Source organism: Pelmatolapia mariae, linkage group LG16_19, assembly GCF_036321145.2.
Source record: "Pelmatolapia mariae isolate MD_Pm_ZW linkage group LG16_19, Pm_UMD_F_2, whole genome shotgun sequence".
NCBI lineage: Eukaryota > Metazoa > Chordata > Actinopteri > Cichliformes > Cichlidae > Pelmatolapia > Pelmatolapia mariae.
This window is the reverse complement of record NC_086241.1, coordinates 19,846,655-19,862,252: the sequence shown is the minus strand read 5'-3', so window position 1 is coordinate 19,862,252 and position 15,598 is coordinate 19,846,655.

The window sequence follows — 15,598 nt, the reverse complement described above, 5'->3', positions numbered from 1 at the left end:
TGTGTAGCTGTGTTGAAATTCGTTTTAAGCTCATATTTTGATTATTCACCTCTCTCTCTCCCTCTGTTTGATGCTTCTGGTCCTTGATGTCTCACTTTGATGATTTACTTCCCTCGTTTCTCTTCTGACTAAGTCAATCAAATGTGGCGGTGTACTGCACTGAATGGGTGCACAATGTGTATGCGGACATCTGCACCTTCAGTTTGTATGCATATACATTATACCTATTATATTGTAGAGTCTATGTAAATAGTGTTTATTAAAGAAAAGTGACTTAACAGAACCTTCTGTATTTATATTGCAATACTTGGCAATAATAATAATAATAATAATACATTTTAATAATTTCTAGTCTTTTTTTCTGTGACGTTCTTGTATTACTGAAGAAAAAACTGTTATTTTAATAACAGATTTATCTGTAAGTGCATTAAAATGCTCTGTGCAACTTGTTGCCATGTGAACCTATTATTTATTTATTTATAGAAAATGGGATGTGTTAAATATACTTCAAATTACATTTCTTGATGGTTTGTAACATCAGCAACGAGCAGAGCCAAAAAAAAAAAAAAAAAAAAAAAAACTCAAACTCTGACATCTTAAAAAATACTTTAATGCGCTGAGACTGAGCATTTTTTAGGCATGCAGACCTGTTGGTCCTTAATGAACAGAATGAAGTATCAGATGTTATGTCCCCAAATGAGGACACAAGATCTTAGGAGGAAAAAAAAATGAGACAAGCAGCTGTCCTTTGTTTCTACAGTTATGAGTATAGAGCCAACCGAGGTCTCCTGCTTTGAAGTTCAATGTTTTGTCACCCCATCCATCCCTTCCAGCCTCCTCCTTAAGTAGTGTTTGTGTCCCCAATGGGGACACTACCATAGGGCTTAAAATCTGGGACTCTCCACCATAGAACTGATCCTCGGATGAGAGGTGAAACGTCTTCAAGGAAACTTAAAGAAGTCCAGACGCTTTTCTTTCCAAGCTCCTTATACTATTTGTGATTGAATAGTCTCAGTTTTCCACATGCATTCAAATGGTCACTGGAGGGCGCTGACACAATGAAACAGAACTGTTGGGTAATAAATTTATATGTAGTCATTTTTAATGAGAGGATGGCCAAATTCAGATTTGATTTGATAAGAACCTATTCATTTATGCACATATTAATAGTATGAACAAGTGCATAAGGAGATCAGACTTTGTGCTTTTAGTGGTATTAATTTAAAATAAGTTTTGAATAGGCTTTTACATCATTTAGCATCGCGTCCTTCGATCAGAGCTTAGGTTCATAAAAGTCCTCTGCAGAAAGACCTTTATTGGATCTCACGTACTGAAAGATTAATGTTCTTATTTCTTTCATGATTTCAATATTTCAGGATTACAAACCATCAATGGTGTGCACGCTCCACTGAGGAGTAATTAAAGAGTGATTAAGAAGGACAGTCTGAGCGCTGAACGCAGCGGCACACTGAATTTTGAACACAAAAGAGCGAATGAAGAATGTTTTTCAACTGCAACCCATCAATTATATATAACTTCATCTCCTTTGAGTAATTCTACCTATTTAAATAGATTCTGTGTTTATTTGACACCCCGAGGCGTTTTGTATTACTGTGTGTGAAAGTGTGCACATGCACTGGGCCTTGTGTTTGGGCTAGCACTGGCGTTAAAATTCATAAAAAAAACTTTTTCCTTGTGTTTGCCAAAGTTAGTTTCATGCCCCTAATTGACCCTGTTTGTAACACTGTTGGGAGATAATTCTGTATTTTTCCATATTGTCTCGCTTATACACTGACCTTTGTTTGCCTCCCTCTTTTGTTGCCATGCAGGATGCTGTGAGAGAAGAGGAAAAAAATTTTTTTTTCTCTTCATGCTTCCCATTGGGAGTTGCCTAACTAAACTTAATGTGTTAAACAAAGCAACAATAAAACACAGACAAACTTAATACGGCATTTTCAGTGAGAGAAGTGCAAAGCACATCATTGAATATATTGCAATGCAACACATGGGAGTGAGAACGAGCCTTGCAATGACAAACCAAAGCCACAGCAACAAAACCAAAGAACACAACATGCAATAAAACATAACATAAAACAACAAAACACATTTCAGGAAATAGAAACATGCTGCTATGGATTAAGTGGTAGAATGGGATGACCACTAAATGCAGATTTGGTGTTTCAGCCCCAAGACTCACCTGCTAAAGTGACACTGAGCAGATGCAGAGCACCGAGCTCCTTTTCTTGTGCTGAAAAGTGAATTAAAAACATGCTGTGAAGTGTTTCGCATAGCTGATGTTAGAGGACCCGCTGTATGTGTGCACACCATTTGCAACATTCCCTTTACAGATAAGATTTTCTTCATTTTCTGCCTCAAAGCTCTGCAGCTCTCAGTGTCTGTGGGTGATTTTACCAATTGTGAAAGGCTAAAAGAAAAGAATCAAAGCCTAAGAGAATATTTTATTCTCCATATAGTTTAGCACAGTTGTGTACACCGATTTCCTGAATCTTTGCCCACAGTGGCCCCGAGGCTCAAAACACAACAGCAGAAAAACAAACAAACAAAAAAAACCCACAATGTTTTTTTTTCTTCTTATTTAGAAAAATGTAGCTATTTGTACTTAAATTTAACATGGATGGAACTGAAGGCAGATTGATGTCATTTCCTCTGCCTAGCAGTGTCCTTGCCTGAAGTTTAAACTGTGTTTGAAAGCATGGAAAAAGGAGAGAATAGAGGGGACATTTTAACAAAGGGGCATTCACATAATATATTTCTGGATATGCTTTTAAGATATAATGACATTGAAATGTCCATTTGAACCCTGAAAGCATGTTAGATTGAATTAGGACTGAGGAGATGGGCTGCATTATGCAGAGTTCTGCATGCACACTGAGAGCTGCACACACCCTTTCAAAGGACCATGCAGAGCTGAAGAGGAAATAATCTTTAAGAGGCTTATAAACAATTAAATATTGTTGCTCGGGTTCAGCGGTGCTAAGAATTTTAAAGCAGTCCATAGTTTATGAAGTCTTCATTTTGAATGTCCTTTGATAAAACTTTCCCTTGTGATTTTGATCTCCTCTTACATCTTTTCAAACTTGGCTCAACAGTCTTGCTAAGACACCAGTGAGTGAAACAGGAAATGGCTTTAAGCCATCATCGCAGACTTTTGTTGTTTCGATTCCAAAACAAGAAACGCTGCCCCATTTTTTTTTCCATGAAGTGGTGTGTTGTTGAGTTTAGAAAAAACACAACAACAAAAGGGGCCCAGTTGTGACTCATTTTGTCAAAATGCTAAACACAAAGCACAAAGGCAAACCGCACAATTGTTTTGCAAAACTGTTTTGTCTCAAGTATGTGTTAAAATTGTCTCGTTCTAAAACCTTTGTAGATCAAAAAGACACACGCATACGTCTCATGAAGAGGTTTTTCTGTCATCCAACAACACACTTATATACTTAACATATATACATAACATGTGCAGTAATAAATTGTGTGAGTGATTACAGACTTGATGAGTAATTAGGCTTACTGTGTCAAAACATTTCACACAAGCCGGATAACATGCAGCAACTGTTTTTAGGTAGAGCTGTTCTACACAAGCACGGCGCATTTGGTCATGGAAACATGTTAAAAACAAGAAGATAAGAAACTTGTGGCATGGCTGTTGGTGACAGACGGGCTGGTCTAAGTATTTCAGAAACTGCTGAGTCACTGGGATTTTCCCCACATAGACATTTCTAAGGTTTACAGAGAATGGTCTGAGAAAAATATCCAGTGAGTTCTTTTGGTAAAATGCTTTATTGAGGTCAAAGGTCAGAGGAGAATGGCCGGATGGCTTCAAGCTAATAGGACAGCAACAGTAACTAGGGTCAGAATTTGCTGTAAACAACATGAAGCATGGATCCATTCTCCCTTGTAACAGTTCAGGCTGGTGGTGGTGTCATGGTGTGTGGAATATTTTCGTGCCACTCTTTGGGACTAACTGAGCATCATTTACATGCCAAAGCCTACCTTTGTATTGTTGCTAAAAAGCTCAGATCATCTCAAACAGGTTTCTTGAACGCTACATTGAGTTCACTGTACTCAAATGGCCTCCTCAGCCACCAGATCTCAATCTAATAGAGCACATTTGGGATGTGAAATAATAGGAGAATCGCATTATGGATGTGCAGCTGACAAGTCTGCAGCAACTGTGTGATGCTATCATGTAAATATGGACCAAAATCTCTGAGGGATGTTTGCATCATTTTGTTAACGGTGCTAATAAGGCCTTCATGTGCCATGAAGCATTAAAGCAGCTCTGTGGGCAGGAGGGAGTCCAACCTGGTGTTAGCAAAATGTAGCTTATAAAGTGTTCAGTGAGTGTGCAACTTAATGTCACATTAAAACTCCATTAACATTAACAGCCTTGTTTTCAACATAGCATTTGGAAAAAAAAATGCAATTTGAATTCCTCAACAGCAAAATGACATTTAGTTTTGTCATGCAGGCCTCTATGAACATTCATTTCAGTACAGCTCACTGATAAAGCTGTTCTTTTGATATGACTTGTTGAATGTTTCCTGCCCCCTTGTCCTCATTCTTAACTCTGACAGTTTTTGCCAGTTGCAAATCTCTCAAATCTCTGTGCAAGCTCAAGCTCAAAGCTCAGAGATCACACTTCTACCCAAGTGTGAATACAAAGCCACTAAAGCAGTGGCACCTTAATCAGAGTCACAGCAGTTTGTTTGCTTGTGCTTTGGTATTACACATTTTTACCATTTAGAAGTCAGATGTTATTTGTGAGATGCTGAAGCTCAGCCACACAAAGAGAAAGAACCAGCCATAATAACAATACATTTGTTTCTGATGCAATTTGTGCAAGTATGTGTTAAAATTTTGCAATACACGAAGGAATTTAGAAAAAGAGCACATCCAAACAAGACTCTTTAGCGTTGCATATCATTGTTACCAAGGAGGCTTGGGGGCATCCAAGGCTGGATTAGGCATACCGAGTTATACTTTCTGCTCTGCCCAGTTGGGCTCCATCCTTTTTGTTGGTGAGGAAATTTGGCTGGATCAAGACCAGAGAAAAGATGACATGCAGACATCACATTTTTCCATTTTGTTGGCAAATATCCTTGTTTATTCGCTAACATTTTTAAAGAATAGATCAGGGGTCTCCAACTCCAGGCCTCAAGGGCTGGTGTCCTGCAGGTTTTAGATATAACCGTGAGTCAACACGCCTGAGTTACATTATTGGTTCGTTACCGAGCCTCTGGAGAACTTCAGGACATGTTGAGGAGGTCATTTAGCCATTTGAATCAGCTGTGTTGGACCAAGGACACATCTAAAACCTGCAGGACACCGGCCCGCGAGGCCTGGAGTTGGAGACCCCTGGAATAGATTTTTCAAGGCAGGACATTTTGTTTTCCTACAATGAGCATGGTTTCCAGGTAAGTTTATTTCCAGAACCAAGCCTTACTGATACAACAGTGGGTCCTAGAGAACAGGAAAAGCCAAGGTAAATACCCAGATAAACACAGAGCTAGAAACTGGTGTGAGCCTGAATGTGATGCTGCATGTACTGCTGCAGCAATCTGGTGAACAGTGGGTGAATAAACCAGACCTTAAAAATTTCAGGTAAGTGGAGATTATCAACACCCGCTGTTGATCAAGATGCTTAACAGCGGGTGTGTCAGGTGGAGAACCAGTGGGAATGCCCGTTAAGAGAGCTGGCAATCCTGGCAAAACCTATCCCCTTGTAAGAAAATGCACACTGGCTAGGGTAGAGAAGAAAACAGAAAAGCTTGAAAGAAAATCAGACAGAGGGAGGGAAAGAGAAAATTTGCAGTCCAGCACTGAAAGCAAGAGGGAACATAACATAAAGGGCCTCAGGTGATCAGCTGAGTCAGTGTCAGATGAGACTGAAGGCAAGTTTGAAAATGTGAAGATGAAAATCTTTGTGTGTGAGGTTAGTAAGGAGTGAGAACACCATCTCTGACGCTATGTGGCTACAGCAGTGCTATCAGTCATCATGCATTGTGGTTACTTTAGTGCATGAGCATGCATGGGTTTGACAAATAGAACAAAGCAGAATAGAAAACCCATAACTCTTTTTGAACTGCGCATCATAAATAAAATGAGGTTCTAAAAGTGCAATGCTAGATAAATCACTCACTGGGAACATTTTTTCCATGCAAAACTGCACTTTTGTGTTGAGGCTATCACAGCCTATTACACAAAGCGAAAGATGGCTTTCTGGTATTGAACAGCAACAGCAGTTTGTACAGTTATTTACCTGAAACCATAATCTTACTTGAACGCTAACCGCATTGGAGGTTCACAATCTCTTTCTAGAAGGCAAGACTGTGAAAACAGCAACATAAAACAGCTATCAGTAGAAAAAATGCAAAAATATAGTTTCCCAGAAGTGCTTGATTGATAAATTCTGCAAAAGCTGATACAGGTTTTATCAGTTGTACTACACACACGCACAAGCTTACATATTTACGCCAAAACAGATATGTGTGGTGGGAAAAATAAAAGACTTTTACAGCATGCTCTGCAAGCAGCTGAGAGAAGCTAAACAACAACAACAGCTCTTTCCTTCCGAGCTATTATTATAAAAAAACGTCTTCTTCATAGAAGATTTAAATTCATTCACTGTGCACGTACATGTGAGAGGATCAAGCTGCGCTCAGAACAGAGAACTGAGGTATTTTCTCTTCTGATGTCTCCCTGTTTTCTGCCAGGGGCTTTCCAAGAGGCATCTCGAATATTCACAAACATCCATCAATGCCTGAAAGGGTCAGAAACTAGTCCCAGTCATTGAGAATCACACACTCACAGACACACACACACACCTTTAATTATTTTTTTGCTCCTGGAGTTTTCTTTAATCACAGTTTTTCTATCACATCTTTCTCTGAGGCCTGTATAAGTCAAATGTAAGCGTGAGTCATAGGCAGCTCTTATGTGTGCAGGGGTGTGTGTGTGTGTGTGTGAAACATGTGGGGAACAAAAATGTAAATATGCTTCCGGAAAATAAATGTACCTCACTGTGAAGTCCTCTGAAGTGATAGAAAGGTGTTTGGTGTATGTGCATGTTTATATGTGTGTGTTTTAAAGTATGTGGTTAAGGGTTAAAGGCTTCCTGTAGTAGATATCTATGTGTGCATGCTAGAGGTCTACAGAAATGGATGATTGTTCTTAAGGACTTGTGTTTCACTAAAGTATGCACAATATTGTTCTTTTTTCACAGTTGCAAATATGAGAGAGAAAGGGGGGAGGGATAAACAATGCAAAACAGGTAATCACTACTAATCATGGTTCAATGATGAATAGTTTGGGGATGATTTGCTTAACCTAATGAGAAAAAATTAGATGACAATAAATCATTTGCATATATATATTTTCCTGTTTTTAAGCTGAACCTGCTCTCACTTTGGCGCATATGACTGGGTGCTCTGGTTGACAGCTGTTAACCATAGGCTGCAATCATTAACACAGCATTTTGGAGAAACAGGCCCAGCAAGTACACAAATAAAGTAATGCGGGAAGAACACGCATGCGCAGTATAGCACAGACTGGAGGGCATGCGTGCAACCAAGCAATGAGTATGCCATCAGTCATGTACTGCCTACAAAGCAATAATACTTCTTCAATTACACACACACACACACACACACACACACACACACGTACACACACACACACACACACTGTGTCCTGTTCATGCGCTTTCTTTGTAGTTAAGGTTGTAAGACCCTGTGTGTGGGCAGAAATAAAGGCATTGAAAAGCTTCTTGGGTAGTGATGCTAAACTCTCTATCTACATTGCATTTGCTGGAATGGAAAAGTTAAAAGTACTCAAAATTAATCATTAATCAATGGATCATTATGTGATCTATCTAAACCTGATTGCCCTGAACTTCCCCTTGCTTACTTTCAGTCTGCAGTAGAGCGAAGTTTACTATAATATCTCATTTCACACATCAAAGCCGCAAAGAAGGAAATTACACATGCTTGACACGGTTGTCATAATTTCTTCCATCAGAATTATGCCACACATGACGTGTGCGTTTAGAACCGCAAGACCAATATTAAACTTGTACTTAGTTTAAACTTTTATTAGCTTGATAGGTTATATAATATAACATTTGGAGCATCTCCCACACAGATACATTTATTTAGTGAAGGGAAAACTAACTGAGAACACTTAATTATAATTATGCTCAATTGAATTGTTACAATTTGTTGCTGAAGGGAATCATTATATAGACTCCTCAATAAAATAAAATAAAATAAAATAACTAAACATAAAGAGCATAAAAAGCACTGCAGGATCCCTACAAAATGACCTCCAGACCACTGGTGTGAATGTCTCTGGCTGAACAATCAGAAGCTTCATGAGTGTGGCCTGTGGGGCTGGCATCCTCTAAAGAGCCTTGTGCTCACTGCCTGGTATTGTGGAGCCTGACTGGCATTTGCCATAGAAGACCAGAGTTGGCAGGTCCACCAGTGGTGCCCTGTGCTTTCCACAGATTAGAGCAGGATGATCCCAAGGACATGTTACAGACATGAAAGGGTCTGGAGAAGCTGTGGAGCATCACCGGTTTGGTGGTGGGTCAGTGATGGTCTAGGGAGGCATGTCCATGGATGGGAAGCACAGACCTATACAGGCTAGACAGTGACATGCTGACTGCCATTACGTATGAAGGATGAAATCCTTGGACCCACTGTAAGACCTGATGTTGGTGTAGGGGTCCTGGGTTCCTCCTCGTACCTGGTCTCATGTGGAAAAAGTATGCAGGCAGTTCTTAGCAATACAGTAACTAACTGCTTCCTTTTTCCCCCCTGCTGCTCCTTCTCAGATACAAATATAGCTGATTGTGAAGTTCAGCTCTCTTTCTCTCTCAGTCTGATGGTCATGATGTTTAGACTGAACCAAGGAGCACTTCTCATTCCACTATTAGTGATGTGGCATGTCTTTGCAGGTACAGACATATTTATGTTCATCCTGTTATCGAAATTTGTCATTACCAATGACTATACTAATTGATTAACTCCTTTAAACTATAGGAATCACTAAAGACGACCGCAGAGCTTTGCTGGTGTCCAGAGGAGACTCAGTGACGCTGACCTGCAATATAAGACAGAATAATGTGACCCTAATCTCCTGGACCAACAGCAGATGTGTTTTTCAATATTCCAATGTGCTGAATCGCACCCATTCAAATTTCTCTTTTCATAGACTGAAAATAAATCGTGGGTTTCCTACAAAGCTAATTATTTTTAGTGCTCAGCCTGAAGATGAAGGACTTTATACATGTAGCATAACAGACAGAAGTGGCATATACAGCATTACATGGAGTTTAACTGTGTCTGAGCATCCCAAAGGTAGGTAATAATAATAATAATAATAATAATACATTTTATTTGAGGGCGCCTTTCAGAAACCCAAGGTCACCTTACAAAAAACACAATTAATAAAAGGAACAGTAGTCATAAAATACATAAAATAAGTTAAAATTACAAAACAGAGCATGACAACAGATAAAATCAGCATTAAAGCGAATAAGCTAGTTTAAACAGATGTGTTTTGAGCTGTCTTAAATACGGAGAGGGAGTCAATATTTCTTAGTGGAAGACAGTTCCAGAGCCGGGGAGCAGAGCGACTGAAAGCTCTGTTCTGTTCTGCAGGACAAAACACAGAGCTAATGACTTCTAGTAAAGGTCAAACAAGCACTTGAAATTAATTTACTGCTACTTTTATACAGATTCCGCTTCATCAAAGTATTTTCTATACATACTCCCATCTGCAATTGGAATCCTTCTGTGTGGCATCACACTCGCTGTCTTTATCTGTGGGTGAGTAAAACCTTTTAACTACTTAATTGTAAGCATGAATACATGAATGTAATTTAGGATAGTTCTGAATAATCAGTACTGCTTAAGACTGGTTAGACTGATTTGATCAATAATCTCACATGCATTGTAACATTTTGTCTTTTTTTTCCCCACTTTACACCAAATTAGAAATGATCATTTTTTTTATGTTGACAAGACTGTTTACTGTCAGTTATATGTTCAGCTTTTGAAATATATTTGAAGGTTGCACTGTATTAGATAAAAGACAGAACTGGAGTGTAGTTTGTGGTGCTGGTAGTTTGGTGTTCATTAACTAAATCAGCCATCAGAGCCTTTTGATGATGTATCTTTCTATAGAGCAGAGACTGAAAGAGTTCAGAATCCATAGGTTCAGAATCAAATATCCAAATATCTGATATCTATTGTTGTAAATCAAGGTTTGGTACAGAGGTAACTAATCCAACTACATGTGAGTCATGCAACAGGAAAGACCACAGTGTTGAATGCTGAATACATTCAAGGATTATCAGAGAGGACAAGGAGAACTCACAGTTTATAAGTCCACAGGAGAGAGACAGAGGCAGGTATAGAGCACATTATGGGAGGAAACCACAAAGGTAGGGTATGCAGGAAGTGAAAGATGAGAAATGAGAGACAATGATGAGTACAAAACAGGAACAGGAACAGAAATAATGCAAGAAAACAAAACAAAACATGCAGCCTAAAGTTTCTTCAGGGTTCTCACAAGTACTCTTTGGTGGCAGTGACTTCAGTTTTACTGAGAAAAGTCTTTCTATACAACAAACTGCATTCAGACACATTTATGCTTTTTAAAAATCTGATATACTCCATCCAAGAGAGGCTTGTAGGCCAGTTTAGCTTTTGGTATTTTGTGCATGATGACCTGATGTGGACATTCAGGGAACTCAGGACTAAACAAATAACGTGGAAATTAATAGACCTACCTGCACCTACCTGAGCCACAGCTAAAGAAAATCTTGAGAACACAAGAAAGACATTAATTTGTTGTCATAACAGAGGTGCTAGAGCACGCTCATTTGTCCTGCTCATAGACATTTTGGTGGCACAAGGGGTGAGCTATACTGGGCAGATAGTTTTAATGTTGTGATTGAGCAGTATTTATCAGATTTATGATGTTAAAAAATTATTACTTAATTTCTCACATTGGCAAATGTTTCGTGTTTATTGCATGCTTTGTGTTTCTTACTGTAGGATGTGCAATGTTTTTCCTAACCCAGTGTGAGGTGTTTAATTATTGCTTTTTCTCTGCAGAAAAATTGTGATGAAGACACTGAATCAGGATCTAGTCCAGGATCAGTTTCCTCCCCAGTCAGGAGAAGAGGTCAGAAGATGGTCACTCACATGTCTCTGCCTTTATTTTCTATCTGAGAACCTCCACTGATTTTTATTTTTCTCTTTTTGTCTTTGTAGGCAGTTCTTCCTCAACCACAGGGTGGCACTGTTTGTTGTAAAAATAAAAAGCAGAGGCGTCAGTATATGGAGAGGGTGAATACAATCTATGATAATGTCTAAATGGATTAACAATCCACACAAAAAGTTTTAAAGAAGGAGATTTTAAGGTAGCACCATCAGAGGGAGGACAACAGTGCTACTATAGCCAATAGAACAAATCCCTCTGCCTACAAGAAGCAGCTAATTAGAAGGAGGTTTGTATTAAAGAACACGGGAACTAAACGTGTTGTTTCAGAGACAGGATGAACTGCAGGCCTACCAAATAAATAGGGATGATATGAAATTGTGTCAAGTCCAAGTCCAAGTGTAACTTAAATGCTTAAGAATGTTCCCTAAAGTTTTCACGTTATGACAATAATGTATTCTCAGCTCAAGCTCATTAATGTTTTTTCCTCCAAGTTTTCATTATAAGCTTGTTACAGGGAGATTGTTCATTTTTTAGCGCGTGTGTGTGTGTGTGTGTGAGAGAGAGAGAGAGAGAGGGAGGGACAGTTATTCTGTCTGTAAACAAAATAACTTGAAAGAAAAAACCTTGCAGAGTGGGGTCATGTTAACGATCCTTTAAAATTTGGCTTATGTCCACCGAGGCCTTCAAGGTCAACTTAGTGATGATTCTTACAAGTGTGGTGTGTATTGTCAACATGTAAAAAAAAAAAAAAAATCGGTATAAAGATTTAAAGTATCATGCCAAAATTTCATTTAAGGTTGTGATTGTTCTGAAGGTAAAAGTAATAATAATGCAATACGGAGCTGTTTAAAACTTTGTTTATTGCTACCATTGGTTGTGTTGACAACATATAAAGGATATGAGTGAAATAGGGTCAAACTTTCATAAAAGTACTATCCCCTTAAATATAAAAACTGTGCTCCCTTGGCGGAGGTTTGTGCTCTCGGAACACTTCTTGTAATATTTATATATTACATAATTTTTATTTATAACTAGTTTATATTGAATTATTGTTTAAATATTATATTGATTATGATTTAATTCGTAATGTGCTTAAACTTCGTGGACCATTAAATGAACTGCTTTTTTGTCCCCTGCAAGTAACCACTTCCTGTTCTTGGCATCACCTTTACAAGTACATGTAGAAGTGATGGTGAAGCTTCACTTTGTCTGTCTGTAATCATGTTTCATCCAGATCAATCAGACATGCTCTTTAATTCATTCTTAGCTGTGTGCCATGTCCTCACAGGTACAGCACAAGTTTTTGATGCACATTTTCTGAGTTTAGTAACAGAACATTGAAAGCACACTGTGCACACTGTGCTTTGCCTGTGAGGTAGGAGAAAGGTGATTAGAGCTGGGTCTACAGCCACACAATACGATTAAAGAACTTCCTCTGTCTTTAGTGTACCTGATGCTGTAGTGGACTTGTGTCTGAGAATAATAACAAACACTGAACTATTAATTAAATGGACATTCATGGGAATCGATTACAACACCTAGTAGAGGAAAAATGACATGCTTATATTTAGCATACCTGTGATTCATGATGAAGTTATAATAACTAAAGTATAGTGATCGCTTTTTTCTCCAACACCTTTGAAAAGTGTGAGTTTCCTGTTTGTTCTCTTTCTTTGCAGTTAAGCTTGTGAGACCCTGTGTGTGGGCAGAAATAAAGGAAATGAGAAGCACCTTCTGTACTGCTAGACCCTTGTTCTGCATGTGTGGTGGATAGACAAAAGTAATTTTTGTATGTCAGGAAGGCTGTTACTCATAATATATAGTTTCCTAATTAATGAGTCATTTTGGGATCTGATTAGATGTTTCAAATGAGTTCAGTTATTTATTAGGTTTTGCATTATCTAACACCATTTTCATTGAACATATAAGGTTTTCATTTTTTAAGAACATTTTCTTTCCTCACTTTAAACCTGCAGTAGAGCAGAGTGCACTATAAGTTGTCATTTTCCACAACAAGGCCACAAAGATGGAAATCATACGTTAAAGAGTGTCACACACACACACACACACACACACACACACACACATACACATACACATACACACACACACACACACACACACACACACACACACACACACACACACACACACACACACAAACACATATACAATGTTTAACATTATTTTGAAAATCTAGAAAACCTCAATTTAATTGAGAATATACAACTTAACTGACCACTATTAACTGGCCACTTTATTAGGTACACCATGTTAGTATCAGATTAGATGGTAATTTTTATTTCAGAGCTAATTTAATTCTTCATGGCAACAGGGGTGATGGGCTTTTGGTAGAACATGATAGCTTATTTCTGCGGATTTGTAAGCTCCTTGATGTGACTTTACCATCCCACCACATCCTAAAAGTGCTCTGGTCGACAGACATGCTAACTGTGGAGGGCATTTGGTACCTTGAACATATTTTCATGTTTAAAAAACAGTTTGACACGATTTGAGATTTGGATTTGGTGCGTTACCTTGCTAGAAGCAGGCATCAGAAATTGGGTACACTGTGGTCATAAAGGGGTGGATATGGTTATTTAAAAAATACTCATCTTGACTGTGGACATTTCGGTCAGTTTTTACAAAGACCCTCACACCATGACACCACCAGCAGCCTGAACTGCTGAGAAAGGCAGCATGGATTCATGTTTTCATCAAATTCTGTCTCAACCATTTGAATATAACAGCAATACAGACTCATCAGGAAACATTTCACCAATCTTTGGATGCCCAGCTGTGGTGAGCCAGTACTAACTGTAGCCTCAGTTTCCTGTTCTTAGCTGACAGGAGTGACACCTGGCGTGATCTTTAGCCCATTTGCTTCAAAGTTTGACATATCATGTGCTCAGAGATGCTCTTCTGCATAACTCAGCTGTAGTCAATGGTTATTTGAGTTACTGTTTCCTCCTCATCAGCTCATAGAAATCTGGCTATTCACCTCGGACCTGTGGGACACAGCTTTCTTAATTTCACATACTAAGTTTATTAAATTTGTTTTTGTTTTTCAAATGCATTACCAAAACAAAACAAACAACATACAAAAACCAGAAAAGCAAAAATGTTTTAGGTGGTAATTAACCAGAGTGTCAATAGTGGGACAATATGTGTGCTTCTGTGATTGTGTAAAGAGACTTATGTCACTGACATCACCACGGTTTCTAATGATTTTTAATTCAGTTATCAAACAAAGCTTAATGAGAGCATTATACACAACAAGAGGAGGTGGGTTTGACTCTTGTAACTGTGGTTTTACACTCTACATTTAACACCTGAAAGGTGTTGCTACGGTTTAGCTATTGTGCTCTCAAAACATTCACATTCTCACCAGAACCCGTGCACCATAAAAATCATCATTATCAGCAAATCCTCACAGTGAAGGACAGAAAAAAGAATCTCTTATGTTTATACTAGTCACTATAAGGTAGTGTTACTAATCTTATCTCATATATTTAGGTATCTGAAACACCTGGAAAGTGCTAAGATATTATTAATGGTCACTGATTTTACTCTCCAAAAAGAATTATGATGAGGACACTGAAGCAGGATCCAGTGGATCGGTTTCCCTCTCATTCAGGAGAAGAGATCAGAAGATATTTGTCATGTTATAGGCAGCAACTCTCTCAACCACAGGGTGGCACTGCTTGTTGTAAAAATAACAAACACACCACTGAGTATATGGGCAGGTTGAATTCAGTCTATGATGTCTAAGCAGATCCTCTTTGACATTGTCACTGACATTATCATTTAGAACCTGAAAGGTCCTGATAAAGTTTAGTTATTTAGCTCTCAAAACATTCACATTTTCACCAGAACACGTGCAACACAGCAAAAGCAGAAAGTCAGGAAGTTGCTACACAAGAACAGTTTGTTCAAAATCACACAGTCCTGTGATGAAATGTCATCAGCCAGCTGCTAATGAATATTTATACATGTCTGTTAATAGAAAACATATTAATGTTAATAATAATTCTCTATTGAGTCACGTGACAGTGAACTATTGATTATGACAAATCTAAATGTCTTCTATAAAAATGACCTGCGGTTGTTAATTGTTCTACTTCACATTCATAAAGCAGAACAATCATAGTTGTGTCACAAACTGAGCAATGCAAGAAAATCATTGCAGGTCCCAGTTTTTTATCTGGTGGGTAAAGTCTGATTAACAATGCAGATGTTTTTTAGTAGTTGAAAATTGCTCCTTTACCCAGGTGCAGCTTATATTTTCATTTATGACATGAGTGACTAAATTACAAGATTAAAATTATTGCAATATAATTGT